The sequence below is a fragment of the Entelurus aequoreus genome, linkage group LG28, assembly GCF_033978785.1.
Source record: "Entelurus aequoreus isolate RoL-2023_Sb linkage group LG28, RoL_Eaeq_v1.1, whole genome shotgun sequence".
NCBI classification, from domain to species: domain Eukaryota; kingdom Metazoa; phylum Chordata; class Actinopteri; order Syngnathiformes; family Syngnathidae; genus Entelurus; species Entelurus aequoreus.
The window spans coordinates 31,568,433-31,583,432 of NC_084758.1; the positions used below are offsets into that span (position 1 = coordinate 31,568,433).

At 36.9% G+C, this 15,000-nt stretch overlaps 1 protein-coding gene across 1 annotated transcript in view; it reads right to left on the minus strand.

Annotated features, from left to right (window-relative positions):
* si:dkey-237h12.3 (teneurin-3) overlaps window positions 1–15,000 on the minus strand; it is a 581,230-nt gene that overhangs the window by 314,836 nt on the left and 251,394 nt on the right.

Here is a 15,000-nt window from a genome sequence, read left to right on the forward strand (position 1 = left end):
CCTATGGGTAGGAAACCCCTGATTTAGAAGCTTTAATAAACAAAAAGAGAGTTATTTTATTTGTTGTTATTTTTCCACCGGCAGCTATGAATAAACCATACACGCACAGGGAGAACATGGTCCATGGTTCAAATCCCAAACCCATGCATCCACTGCGCTGCTCAAAAGGTTTCCATCAGATAACCTTTCAAGCAATGTTCCGACACCAATACAAAAATAAACAAATACAGTAGCAGTGTTGGCGCTAGGGATTTTTCAAAATGGGGTCCCAGGGACCCCATCAAGTCATAAAAATGGAGTACCACAGTAAATTTTCTGGGTCCCACTTTTGGGACTTTTGGGGACCCAAAATAATAATAACAAAAAGTCAAAGAGGAGCTTTTATAACCTAATAAATTTAGATGTAATGTTAAGCCCTCACATTTAGATTTTATATATATATATATATATATATATATATATATATATATATATATATATATATATATATATATATATATATATATATATATATATATATATATATATATATATAAATATATATATATATAGTTAACAATTTAAGATTTACATCTAGTTTTAACGTTTAGATTTAAGATTTCAATTTAGATTCACTGTTTAGGTGTGGATATAACATTTAGATTTAGTTTTAAGATTTAGATTTAAGATTTATGTTTAGATTAATGCTTTAGATTCAAGATTCAGATTTGGATTCAGATTTAAGATTTATTGTCAACATGTCATGTAAAGTAATACAGATTTGCTAAATGTGAAATTTATCTATCTATATATAAATATATATATAAGTTAAAGTTAAAGTACCCATGATTGTCACACACACACTAGGTGTGGCGAAATGATTCTCTGCATTTGACCCATCACCCTTGATCACCCCCTGGGAGGTGAGGGGAGCAGGGAGCAGCAGCGGTGGCCGCGCCCGGGAATCATTTTTGGTGATTTAACCCCCAATTCCAACCTTTGATGCTGAGTGCCCAGCAGGGAGGTAATGGGTCCCATTTTTATAGTATTTGGTATGACTCAGCCGGGGTTTGAACTCACAACCTACCCATCTCAGGGCGGACACTCTAACCACTATATATATATATATATATATATATATATATATATATATATATATATATATATATATATATATATATATATATATATATATATATATATATATATTTATTTCAGAATTTAAGATTTACATTTAGTTTTACCATTTACATTTAACATTTAGATTTAGATTAAATATTGAGGTGTAGATATAACATTTAGATTTGGTTTTAAGATTTAAATAAAATCTCTAACGCTAATCGGTAGCATGTCTATGGCATAACCAATGCCAATTAGCAACGAGCTAGTGCATTTTGAACATTTTGAAATCCCTGTGTAAAAACTTGAATGCTAATCGGTAGCACGTCTATGGCATTTCCAATGCAAATTAGCATTGAGCTAGTGCATTTGGAAAAGTGGAGCCCTACTCTTACACTTTGCTGTGTAGCGTTTGAAACCGGACGTGACCTCACTCTCAACAAAGGTATCGAAATAGGGTACTCTTTGGTTTCACTTCAATCGGAATATGGTTGGTACTTTTTAAGGTACTGAATTTGGTACCCATACCTACCATACCAATAGCACAAAATTAAAAACGAGGCAAGATATGCTCTGCAAAAACAAAAAAAAAGGCAGGAAATAGGCGTGACTTTTACAAGAAGTCTCAGAATTGTGGCAAAAATGCCACATGGCCGTCAGTTTGCATCTCTTAGACAGAAGGTCAGTTAGGGTGGCAGCTGTTCTTTTACGGCCGCTTAACGCAATGTTTCACGTTTGATTACAGCCAGAGAAGACTCTCAAATAACTAATGACCAGAACATCCATTAGCGCTTGCAGGGAGCAGCTTTTCCAATTCCACACAAAGCTGTGTAATTGGCCCCCGGAATGGCATGTGGTGATTATCTATCCATCTTCCCCGTTTAAAAAGGTAAAAATCCACACTGCTGACAAATCTGATTTGCTCCAATGCGCCCCGGATGGAGATCGTCTTTCGCGCCTGGCGGCGGCTCATGGAGCACCGGCCGAGCTGGGAGACGCATCTTGCGTTTTGTGTCGACGCCGTGCATTTTTTATCAAGACTAAAATAGTTACATTGTGAAATGTATAAAGACCGGATGACAGCCTGGTGCATCGTTTAACCTTTGTGTTCCCCACCAGGCGTGAAGAGCTTTTTTGTGGCACATCCAAATATGCATTTGTGCTATTGGCTAGAGTCCAGCCCAGGGGTCGGCAACCCAAAATGTTGAAAGAGCCATATTGGACCGAAAATTCAAAAAAAAATAAAACATGTCTGGAGCCGCAAAAAGTGTTATAATGAAGGCAACACATGATGTAAGTGTCTATATTAGCTATATTAGCCTACTATCAAAATGACTTTAAAAGTCGTATATAAGTGTTATAATGAAGGCAACACATGATGTAAGTGTCTATATTAGCTATATTAGCCTACTATCAAAATGACTTTAAAAGTCGTATATAAGTGTTATAATGAAGGCAACACATGCTGTAAGTGTCTATATTAGCTATATTAGCCTACTATCAAAATTACTTTAAAAGTCTTTTATAAGTGTTATAATGAAGGCAACACATGATGTAAGTGTCTATATTAGCTATATTAGCCTACTATCAAAATGATGTTAAAAGTCTCATATAAGTGTTACAATGAAGACAACACATGATGTAAGTGGGTACTGTATATTAGTTGTATTAGCTTACTATCAAAATGATTTTAAAAGTCTTATATAAGTGTTAAAATGAAGACAACACATGATGTAAGTGTCTATATTAGCCTACTATCAAAATGACTTTAAAAGTCTTATATAAGTGTTATAATGAAGGCACACATGATGTAAGTGTCTATATTAGCTATATTAGCCTACTATCAAAATGACTTTAAAAGTCGTATATAAGTGTTATAATGAAGGCAACACATGATGTAAGTGGGTATATTAGTTATATTAGCCTACTATCAAAATTATTTTAAAAGTCTTATATAAGTGTTAAAATGAAGACAACACATGATGTAAGTGTCTATATTAGCTATATTAGCTTACTATCAAAATGACTTTAAAAGTCTTATATAAGTGTTATAATGAAGGCAACACATGATGTAAGTGGGTATATTAGTTATATTAGCCTACTATCAAAATTATTTTAAAAGTCTTATATAAGTGTTAAAATGAAGACAACACATGATGTAAGTGTCTATATTAGCTATATTAGCTTACTATCAAAATGACTTTAAAAGTCTTATTTAAGTGTTATAATGAAGGCAACACATTATGTAAGTGTCTATATTAGCCTACTATCAACATGACTTTAAAAGTCTTATATACGTGTTATAATGAAGGTGACACATGATGTAAGTGTCTATATTAGCCTACTGTCAAAATGACTTTAAAAGTCTTATATACGTGTTATAATGAAGACAACACATGATGTAAGTTTCTATATTAGCTATAATAGCCTACTATCAAAATGACTATGTGTCGCAGGCTGACGTAAATCTTCGTTGACAGAAATGTTGAAATGTAATATTTATTCAACACATTATACAACATTGGAAACCATTAGTAAATCAGAGGCTACTCGGAGGGTGAGATAACTCCTGGACATTACTGGTGTAGAATGGCAAAAGGTAAAGATGTGTGTGTTCAAGTTGAAAGAAACGGAAACAAAGTAAATGAGCTCAAATACACCTAAAAACGAGGCATAATGATGCAATATGTACATACAACAAGCCTAAATAGCATGTTAGCTTTGATTAGCTTGCAGTCATGCACAAATATGCCTGATTAGCACTCCACACAAGTCAATAACATCAACAAAGCTCACCTTTGTGCATTCACGCACAGCATAAAACGTTTGGTGGACAAAATGAGACAAAGACAGAGTGGCATAAAACTTTCGTCTTTCTGTGGCAGCGTCAAGAACAGTTGTACATGTAAACAAACTACGGTTTGCGTTCAAGGACTTCTGAAATTAGTAGGACAAAATGGTGCTTTCCAAATCCTCTCATCAGTGAAGCATGTTTAATATAAACAGTGGGATTTATAACAATTAGGAAGGTTTGTGTCATGTTTGTCCTCCTAGAAAAAAACATATTAAAATAAAACTTTTTTTTTTCCATACATTTTTGAAAAAGCTCCAGGGGCCTTGCATGTTTGTCCTCGCCTATGGGCTTCTTCTATTCAATATGTCCTGTGCATGAAAGCTGCCAACCTGAAGGAGGCAGGGATCCTCTCTTTAAGCTACAAAATTATTTGCAGCGCTTTGAGGCAAAAGGCTTCAGGCTGCTGGTAGAAAAGGACTCATTTATTAAAGATGCACACAGGAATACGGTGCATCCGGAAAGTATCCACAATATGTTATGTTACAGCCTTATTCCATAAGGGAATACATTCATTTTTGTCCTCAAAATTCTACACACAATACCCCAGAATGACAATGTCAAAACATTTACTGAAAATAAAGATGATAAGAAATCACATATATATTCACAGCCTTTGATCAATACTTTGTTGATGCACCTTAGGCAGCATTGACAGCCTCAAGACTTTGTTGGCACAACCGTGGCACACACACATCTTTGGGCAGGTTTGATGGGAAGGGCGTAATTGGATTCAAATCTAGTCGGGGACATTGTCAGAATAATTGTATCTAAGTTATCACAAAACTTTGTGTTACATTGAGTTCAGCTCGCCTTGCGAGAGGACAAAAGCTGTCTTTGATCCTACCAAGAAGAAGGCTTGTAAAACTCCACTGTGTACGATGGGAAGTGACATGAAGGCGTCGGTTTCTTTGATGTATTGTAATCCACAGAAAGAGTTTGTCTTGACCCGAGATCTACAAAGCGGACAGAAAGCAGGACCTGCCCAAGCTCCAGGCACCTCTTCTTTGAACTGTTTTACGACCTTTTCTTTCAACTGTTTTTAATCAAAGGCGATGGCTGTTTACGACCCCCCTCCCTTAGAAACAGCTGTTGCCATGTAATCAGGGAAAGTCCAAATAAAAGAGGAGGCGTACAATCTTTCGTCAGAGCGTGGGGAGACTGTGCAAGAGTACAGCCCAGACGTTTCTCCTCAATTGAGCCAAATTTAATTATGTCTGTTTAATTCCTTGCTTCTTCGTCTGTTTAATAGATGTCATCAGTGTTTGAACCTGACAGACAGTTACACAGTTGTTCTGAAGCCATTACTTGTATATCTTGGCTGTGTGCTTGGGATCATTGCCCTGCTGAAATATGAACCGTCGCACCAGTCTGAGTTCAAGAGCGCCTTAGAGCAGGTTTTCATCCAGGATGTATCTGTATATCGCTGCATTCACCTTTCCCTCTATCCTGACTAGTGTCCCAGTTCCTGTTGCTGAAAACCATCCCCATATCATGAAGCCGCCGCCACCACCATGCTTCACTATAGGGATGGTATTGGCCTGGCTCCCGTCAAATATGATGCCAAAGTCACGCCAAAGTGTTCAATCTTTGTCTTGTCCGACCGGAGAATGTTGTTTCTCATGGTCACTTTTGAGCTTCACTGCAAAGACCGGATACTAAATTGAGAGCGACAAGTGTCGTCAACACGATGGAGCATCCTCACGAGCTGACGCAGTTAAAGTATGCGCTGTTCCAGAACGCAGAACTGCTTCTAAATGACCAACCCTCGCCTGAACGCCGGCAAATAAACTACATTTTTACGAGTATCAACGGAGGTCGACACAACTAAGCAAGAGGAAGCAGGGTGCGACAAGCTAACCGCTTAAATGCAAAAATAGCAAGACAACAGGACAAATAGGACGTTGTGCATTTTAACAGGAAGTGTAGAAGGAAACATGTTGCAATACACTTCAAGAAGAAATTCAAGAAGCTTAATGAGAGTCTAAACAAGAATAATACAACAACCAGTGTGCACGTGTAAACACCGGAAATGACACGGTGCATTACCAAAAGAGGTGCAACCTCTAATCTGTTTTGAAATGGTTATTTATCACAAGAGGCTGTTACAAATATCACAATATGGACTTCCTTACCTTGAGCACACATATAATCATGACCATAGACATCTTATAAGTAGACGCAGCATTGGCTGATGTGATGCGAGAAGAATAAATAAGTATTTATTTCAAACCTGCACAGCACACTTTTTTTTTTTTTTTTTTTACACATTTTGGCAAAGACATTTATGCAAAGCTTGAAAAGGGGTTGGATGAAGCAGATGCTTATAATATACCAACCCCTCTCACTCACTCCACATTTAACATAAACCATATCATACAAGAACAATACCATACAAACAAAAACAAGAAAAACTCCTGTACACTAACAATTATAATAGTACCACTGTTAGTATAAGACGGGGGTCGGCAACCCGCGGCTCTAGAGCCGCATGCGGCTCTTTAGCGCCGCCCTAGTGGCTCTCTGGAGATTTTTCAAAAATGTATGAAGAATGGAAAAAGATGAGGGGAAAAAAATATTTTTTTTTGTTTTAGTATGGTTTCTGTAGGAGGACAAACATGACACAAACCGCCCTAACTGTTATAAATCACACTGTTTATATTAAACATGCTTCACTGATTCGAGTATTTGGTGAGCGCCGTTTTGTCCTACTAATTTTGGCGGTCCTTGAACTCACCGTATAGTTTGTTTACATGTATAACTTTCTCCGACTTTCTAGGATGTGTTTTATGCCACTTCTTTTTCTGTCTCATTTTGTCCACCACACTTTTAACGGTGTGCATGAGTGCACAAAGGTGAGTTTTGTTGATGTTATTGACTTGTGTGGAGTGCTAATCAGACATATTTGGTCACTGCATGACTGCAAGCTAATCGATGCTAACATGCTATTTAGGCTATCTATATGTACATATTGCATCATTATGCCTCATTTGTAGCTATATTTGAGGTCATTTAGTTTCCTTTAAGTCCTCTTAATTAAATGTATATCTCATGACACATGTAATATGGCTTTTATTTTTTTGCGGCTCCAGACAGATTTGTTTTTGTATTTTTGGTCCAATATGGCTCTTTCAACATTTTGGGTTGCCGACCCCTGGTATAAGACAAGACAAGACGAGACAAAACACACACACACACACACACACACACACACACACACACACACACACACACACACACACACACACACACACACACACACACACACACACACACACACACACACACACACACACACACACACACACACACACACACACACACACACACACACACAGGCCCAAACACTCTCTGACCATACACCTCTCTCCCATCGCTCTGTGCTGAGGGCATCACTCTCTTTCCTCCTCGTACTTCTTCAGTACTTCTTTTTTAAACAGTGTTTTGAATTGAATCATGTTAGAACACGTTTTTAACTCGTCCCCTAAGCTGTTCCACAGAGTGACTCCACGCACTGAAATGCACATTGATTTTAAAGTTGTTCTAAATTCAGGCAAATGTAATTTGTTGTTTCCTCTAAGACTGTAACTATGGTGAGCACCTCTATCCTGGAATAGGTTCTGTATATTGGATGGTAGAGAGTTTTAGGATGTCCTAAACATAATTTGAGCAGTTTTAAAATTGATCGCATCGTGCAGTTTAAGTTGCTTTAACTCCATGAATAATGGATTTGAATGATGTCTGTAGTGAACATTAGACACAATCCTAATGGCCCTTTTCTGCAGATTGACTAAAGGCTGTAGATGGGATTAATAACAATTTCCCCAGACTTCAACACAATAGTTTAAATATGACATAATAAATGAATGACACAATAACAGCAGAGCATTGATGTTCAATAAATTACATGATCTCCCCATCATTCCAACACATTTAGCAACTTTTGTCCTCAGGCAACTTATATGAGGCTTCCATGAGATATTATCATCTATTACCACTCCTAAGAATGCATTTTTTTTAAACATATTCTATTGGTGTATCATCAATAACAATCCTGATGGGTATATTACTTTTGCGATTGCTTAAGAGCATGATTTTGGTCTTCTTTAAATTCAGAGACAATTTGTTCATATTAAACCAAGTTTTTAACTTTATCATCTCCTCAGTTACAGAGGCCAGAAGTTGCTTCACGTCGTCACCTGCACATGTAATGGTTGTATCATCAGCAAAGAGAATGAACTTTAGCAGTGTTGATACTTTACATATTTGTTGTGATGAGGAGCCGGCGAGCAGCCTGAACTGACAGTTGACAGGTAGAAAACAAAGATGCTAAACTGACAGTTGACTGGTAGAAAACAAAGATGCTAAACTGACAGTTGACAGGTAAGAAAACAAAGATGCTAAACTGACAGTTGACAGGTAACAAAACAAAGATGCTAAACTGACAGTTGACAGGTAACAAAACAAAGATGCTAAACTGACAGTTGACAGGTAACAAAACAAAGATGCTAAACTGACAGTTGACAGGTAGAAAACAAAGATGCTAAACTGACAGTTGACAGGTAGAAAAACAAAGATGCTAAACTGACAGTTGACAGGTAGAAAAACAAATATGCTAAACTGACAGTTGACAGGTAGAAAACAAAGATGCTAAACTGACAGTTGACAGGTAGAATACAAAGATGCTAAACTGACAGTTGACTGGTAGAAAACAAAGATGTTAAACTGACAGTTGACATGTAGAAAACAAAGATGCTAAACTGACAGTTGACTGGTAGAAAACAAAGATGCTAAACTGACAGTTGACAGGTAGAAAAAAAAGATGCTAAACTGACAGTTGACAGGTAGAAAAACAAAGATGCTAAACTGACAGTTGACAGGTAGAAAACAAAGATGCTAAACTGACAGTTGACAGGTAGAATACAAAGATGCTAAACTGACAGTTGACTGGTAGAAAACAAAGATGTTAAACTGACAGTTGACATGTAGAAAACAAAGATGCTAAACTGACAGTTGACTGGTAGAAAACAAAGATGCTAAACTGACATTTGACAGGTAGAAAACAAAGATGCTAAACTGACAGTTGACAGGTAGAAAACAAAGATGCTAAACTGACAGTTGACAGGTAAGAAAACAAAGATGCTAAACTGACAGTTGACAGGTAAGAAAACAAAGATGCTAAACTGACAGTTGACAGGTAAGAAAACAAAGATGCTAAACTGACAGTTGACAGGTAAGAAAACAAAGATGCTAAACTGACAGTTGACAGGTAGAAAACAAAGATGGCGTTCAGCGTTTTCCTGCTCAAATGAGCGGAATGTTGAAAATAGGAATCGGGGGATTACTTTTCACAAGTAAGATTGAACATTGACATACTATTTGTTGTATTTTATGAAAATAATATTACTATATTGTTATAGTTCTCTGCAAACCTATGGTGGCATCATGCCTTCAGTGTGCATATTGCATATAGTTCTCTGCAAACCTATGAAATGTTCAATTTTGTCTTCATTATTTTGTCAGAATGCACAAGAATGCTTCATTTGTATGTGGAAATCCCAAATAAATCTTCTGGGGGAGGATGACCCCCTTACAGGGGTTTGGTTTACAAACTTTCAGCCCCACCTAAAACAAAATTCACCAGCCGCCACTGACTATGATGCATTCTCATTATAGGCAAAGTATAAGACAATACTTTCTTAACAGTATAATTGTAACCAGGAATAAGTCTTCAAGTAACAATATTCAAATACTAACATTGTTGGGTAAGACAGAATTTGGTTTTATTCTGAATCCAGTGAAACAGATTGGTGGTTTTAGCTGACATAAAGACTTTCAGGTGTTTATATATGTTTATGTTTAAGTATTTGGCAGACGCTTTTATCCAAAGCGACATACATAAAAAACACATATCAAACAATCCCTGTAAACATGATCATTTAAGGGAAGAATGTAATACAAAATATCAATACAACGTGTCAAGACAGAATAAACTCTCAATCTATAGGTCCCTAAAATATATAGATATCTAATGTTTTCATACATTGTTTATGTAGGCTATACACATGTATATATAACCTAATTATATTGTTTCTTCAACTTAAAAATAGCTTGGGCTTGGCACCTTAGTTCCAGTGAAAGGAACTTTAAATGCTCCAGGATACCAAAACATTTTGGACAATTCCATGCTCCTCCTTCCTCTTCCAACACGACTGTGCACCAGTGCACAAAGCAAGGTCCATAAAGACATGGATGACAGAGTCTGGTGTGGATGAACTTGACTGGCCTGCACAGAGTCCTGACCTGAACCCGATAGAACAACTTTGGGATGAATTAGAACGGAGACGGAGAGCCAGGCCTTCTCCACCAACATCAGTGTGTGACCTCACCAATGCACTTTTGGAAGAACGGTGGAAAATTCCGATAAACACAGTCCGCAACCTTGTGGACAGCCTTCCCAGAAGAGTTGAAGCTGTAATAGCTGCAAAAGGTGGACCCACATCATATTGAACCCTATGGGTCAGGAATGGGATGGCACTTCAAGTTCATATGTGAGTTAAGGCAGGTGGCCAAATACTTTTGTCAATATAGTGTATGTTATACAAACTCGATATATCGCCCATCCCTCGTTCTGACAGGTGCGGACGTCTAAAATGCTCGCCAGCCTGCGTACAGCAAAAGTGGTTAAAAAACCTTCACTGATGCATCCGGTGTACTTGAAAGCAGCACGGCATATTTGTCATGTCGAGACTCCGCAGGGTGCCAACATTAGGCTTGAAGGCAGAGAGATAAGATGACATAAGCATGCATTCAATCATTACACAAAAATGACTGGCGTGATCTTCTTAAGCAATAAAGTCAGAGGGTCTCTAATGTCGATGAAACATGAAAGAAAATCACTTTTATTTACCGCTCATTATGACATTTGAAGCAATAACATTTGAAAACACGTCGCATCCTGGCCAATTATGATGTGGGAGCCGCTATTTCCCCCTCTCCAACGCATACCAATATAAAAGATGGGCTACAAATCCCCACAGTTTCTATTTGTGATCCCTTATCTGAAGTCAAAAACTGAATGGCATCAGGTCTAATGACTGCGCAGGACAAAAAACACACAAGCAACTGTGGTAATGAACACGCCACGCTCCACTCATCTTCCAGGCTGGACTGAGAGTCTTATTAGTGGAGTGCTAAGCAGGCTAATAGAAAAATGGAGGGCTGTGTGCTTTAGCTCACCTCCGGGCCTTGTTCGGCTCGGTGAGCCTGCAGCACCTTGCAGCTCCACTTTGTTTATTTTATTTTCAACACCAGCATTTTCCTATCAGCACATGCTGCTCCTGTAGAAGTGTGGCGGAGGGGGCGGTTATGGGGGAATTACCTGAAAGCGGTACGTAGATGCAGAGAAATGTGCTTAAATATCAGGGGAAATATGCCTGGAATAGAAGGCAGCGCAAACAATAAGCCTCTTCCAAAGGATAATAAGGGAGACGACTTTTTTCGGAAAAAGGTGCAACAAGGATTTATAGCTTCAGACCACGGGTGGCCATTACGTCAATCGCGGAAGGTGTCAGTCGACCTCCAGCCAGGCATTGAAAAAATAGACCTAAAAATTAGCGATCATAAATCTTCACTATGACGTCACTTTCTTCACTCGATTGACATTCAAGGCACCCGAGGATCTTGTGAGATGACGCTGGTTGCTGCTAGATCATTGTTAAGAAAAAATGACCGACAGGAAGGCGAGAAACACTTATTCCAACCGTACCTCCCGTCAAAAGCCTAAAGACCGACCGCGCAGTTCCTGTCTTCACAATAAAACAGCTGCTCCATCCTGCCTGCGCTAACAAAATTAGAGTCTCCGTAAGCTTGTGCAAACAAGAATAGAATAGAACAGAAAGTACTATATTGATCCCTGGGGGAAATTTAGCACCACAGTTCGCTCACAATAAACAATAAACACTTTGGTATTTTTTACATGTGAATACATAAAGTCTATTATACAGCATTATTCACATGTGAATAATATAAATACAGTCTATTATACAGCATTATTCACATGTGAATAACATAAATACAGTCTATTATACAGCATTATTCACATGTGAATAACATAAATACAGTCTATTATACAGCATCACTCACATGGGGATAATATAAATAAAGTCTATTATACAGCATTATTCACATGTGAATAATATAAATACAGTCTATTATACAGCATTATTCACATGTGAATAATATAAATACAGTCTATTATACAGCATTATTCACATGTGGATAATATAAATACAGTCTATTATAAAACATTATTCACATGTGAATAACATAAATACAGTCTATTATACAGCATTATTCACATGTAAATAACAAATACAGTCTATTATACAGCATTATTCACATGTGAATAACATAAATACAGTCTATTATACAGCATTATTCACATGTAAATAACAAATACAGTCTATTATACAGCATTATTCACATGTGAATAATATAAATACAGTCTATTATACAGCATTATTCACATGTGAATAACATAAATACGGTCTATTATACAGCATAATTCACATGTGAATAATACAAGTACAGTCTATTATACAGCATTATTCACATGTGAATAATATAAATACAGTCTATTATACAGCATTATTCACATGTGAATAATATAAATACAGTCTATTATAAAGCATTATTCACATGTGAATACTATAAATACAGTCTATTATACAGCATTATTCACATGTGAATAATATAAATACAGTCTATCATAAAGCATTATTCACATGTGAATAATATAAATACAGTCTATTATACAGCATTATCCACATGTGAATACTATAAATACAGTCTATTATACATTCAAGTACAGTCAAAAAGGAACATATGCACTATACAGTCTAATGGCTGTCAGTATGAAGGACTTCCTGTGTGGCTAGCAAGCCACGGAGTTTGCCGCCAATGTGTTTCTTGTAAAACGTATAAAAATGAGTGTGCAAGCTGGACAAAAAAGATGCCAAAAAACAACCACTTTCATGTGGTATTGGACAGAAAGGAGGACTTGTTTTCGCCTCCACAATGTTAATTAAAAAATGGGGAAGTTATCAGCACTACTGTAAATCCTGTCTGATTCCAATCAATGCAAGTCATCAGAATCAGGTAATACACCAACTTATATTTGTGTCTGCATGAAAGAATGAAATCTATATTTAAACATGTATTTTGTACATCTTTAACATGTGAACAAAAACGGGAAAATGAATAAATAATATATAATTACAGTATTTACCCTATTTTGTTCATTTTAATCATTTCCCGGACTGATTATTTCTGCACATTGATTTATGTTTCCATAGCAGCACACGTCTGACTTCTGGCGACATGTGTGTTTCCTACTTCTGGAATTAAACACGAGTGTGTTATCTAATCACGGCAGATTTGGTAACAGACAACAAAGATGAATATTTTTGGACAAATGAGTATTTACAACATTATCTTTTTGAAGCTGAATATACCGCTGCTTATAGAAGCGAGCACAAAGGAAAAGTGAGACGTTGGAGCAGACAGAAGCTGGGAGAGGGGGATGAAAACGATTTTGACGCTATAAATGTGAAACTTGGAGACAAACTATTTCAACGTAAATGGATTGCTTAGCCAAAATCAACAGGAAACGTCCCTGGCCAGCTGAACCCGACAAACAACTGTCCATCGAGTAAGTCACTTTAATATCGATCAGGATACACGTAGCACACCATGCGTGTTAGTACGACTACAGTACATACGCTGTCTGGCAAGCTGTGTACAAACAAAATATGAGATATGGGCAAATATTTTACAGATACTGTAATATTATTGTTCATGTTTTTCAGTCAGTACAGATTGGTTGTCTTATCGCAGTGTTGTGCATTACAAACTCAAACGTGTTTTTTGTTGTTGTAGAAGCTAGCTTATCTCTTGCCGTAGTCATTTTCAGGACTGATTTTTTTCTGCGCATTGATTTCTGTTTCCATAGCAGCACATATCTGACTTCTGGCAACATGTGTGTTCCTACTTCTGGAATTAAACACGAGTGTGTGTTCTAATCATGGCAGATATGGTAATATACTTGGTAATTATATATACATATACATATATATATATATATATATATATATATATATAGATATATATATATATATATATATATATATATATATATATATATATATATGCTTTAGACGTTAATTTACTGTAGTGAATCAGGCTGGATAAAAGGGAAAGTGGCAAACATGAAATGTAGAAAATATTTGTAAGTGCTATCGTAATGTAATCAAGCTAGTGTTGTTTACGATGTTCACGACTCACTAGGTTTTTTGTTTTTTTTGTATTTTCACACCTTGTGTCCATGCACTTTCTCAAATGCGACTATTGGCTTATTTCATTTCAGCACGGACAAATTAATTGCTTTTCCGTTTGACTTTTGATGTCACACTGCAGATCCTTACGACTAGTTTCACGTGGTTTCCGCCGTAATATTGACACAGATGACCAATATTACGTCTCTAATGGCTATGCTGATGTTAAACAGCAGACAGCATCTCGACAGTTGTTTGTCTGGTTCAGCTGGCCAGGGACGTTTCCTGTTGATTTTGGGTAAGCAATCCATTTATGTGGAAATAGCTTGGCTCCAAGTTCCACATTTATAGCGTCAAAATCACTTTCATCCTCCTCTCAGTGTCTGCTCCAATGTCTCCCTCTTCCTTTGTGCTCGCTTCTATAAGCAGCGGTATATTCAGCTTAAAAAAAATAAGGTTGTAAATCCTCATTTGTCCAAAAATAGTCGTCTTCGTTGTTTGTTACCAAATCTGCCATGGCTAGAAAACACACTCGTGTTTAATTCCAGAAGTAGGAACACACATGTTGCCAGAAGTCAGACGTGTGCTGCTATGGAAACAGAAATCAATGTGCAGCAAAAATCAGTCCCGGAAATGATTAAAATGATCAAAACAGGGTAAATATTGTACATATTACATATTGTTATGAAGGTGTCTGTTACTACATTATATATATAT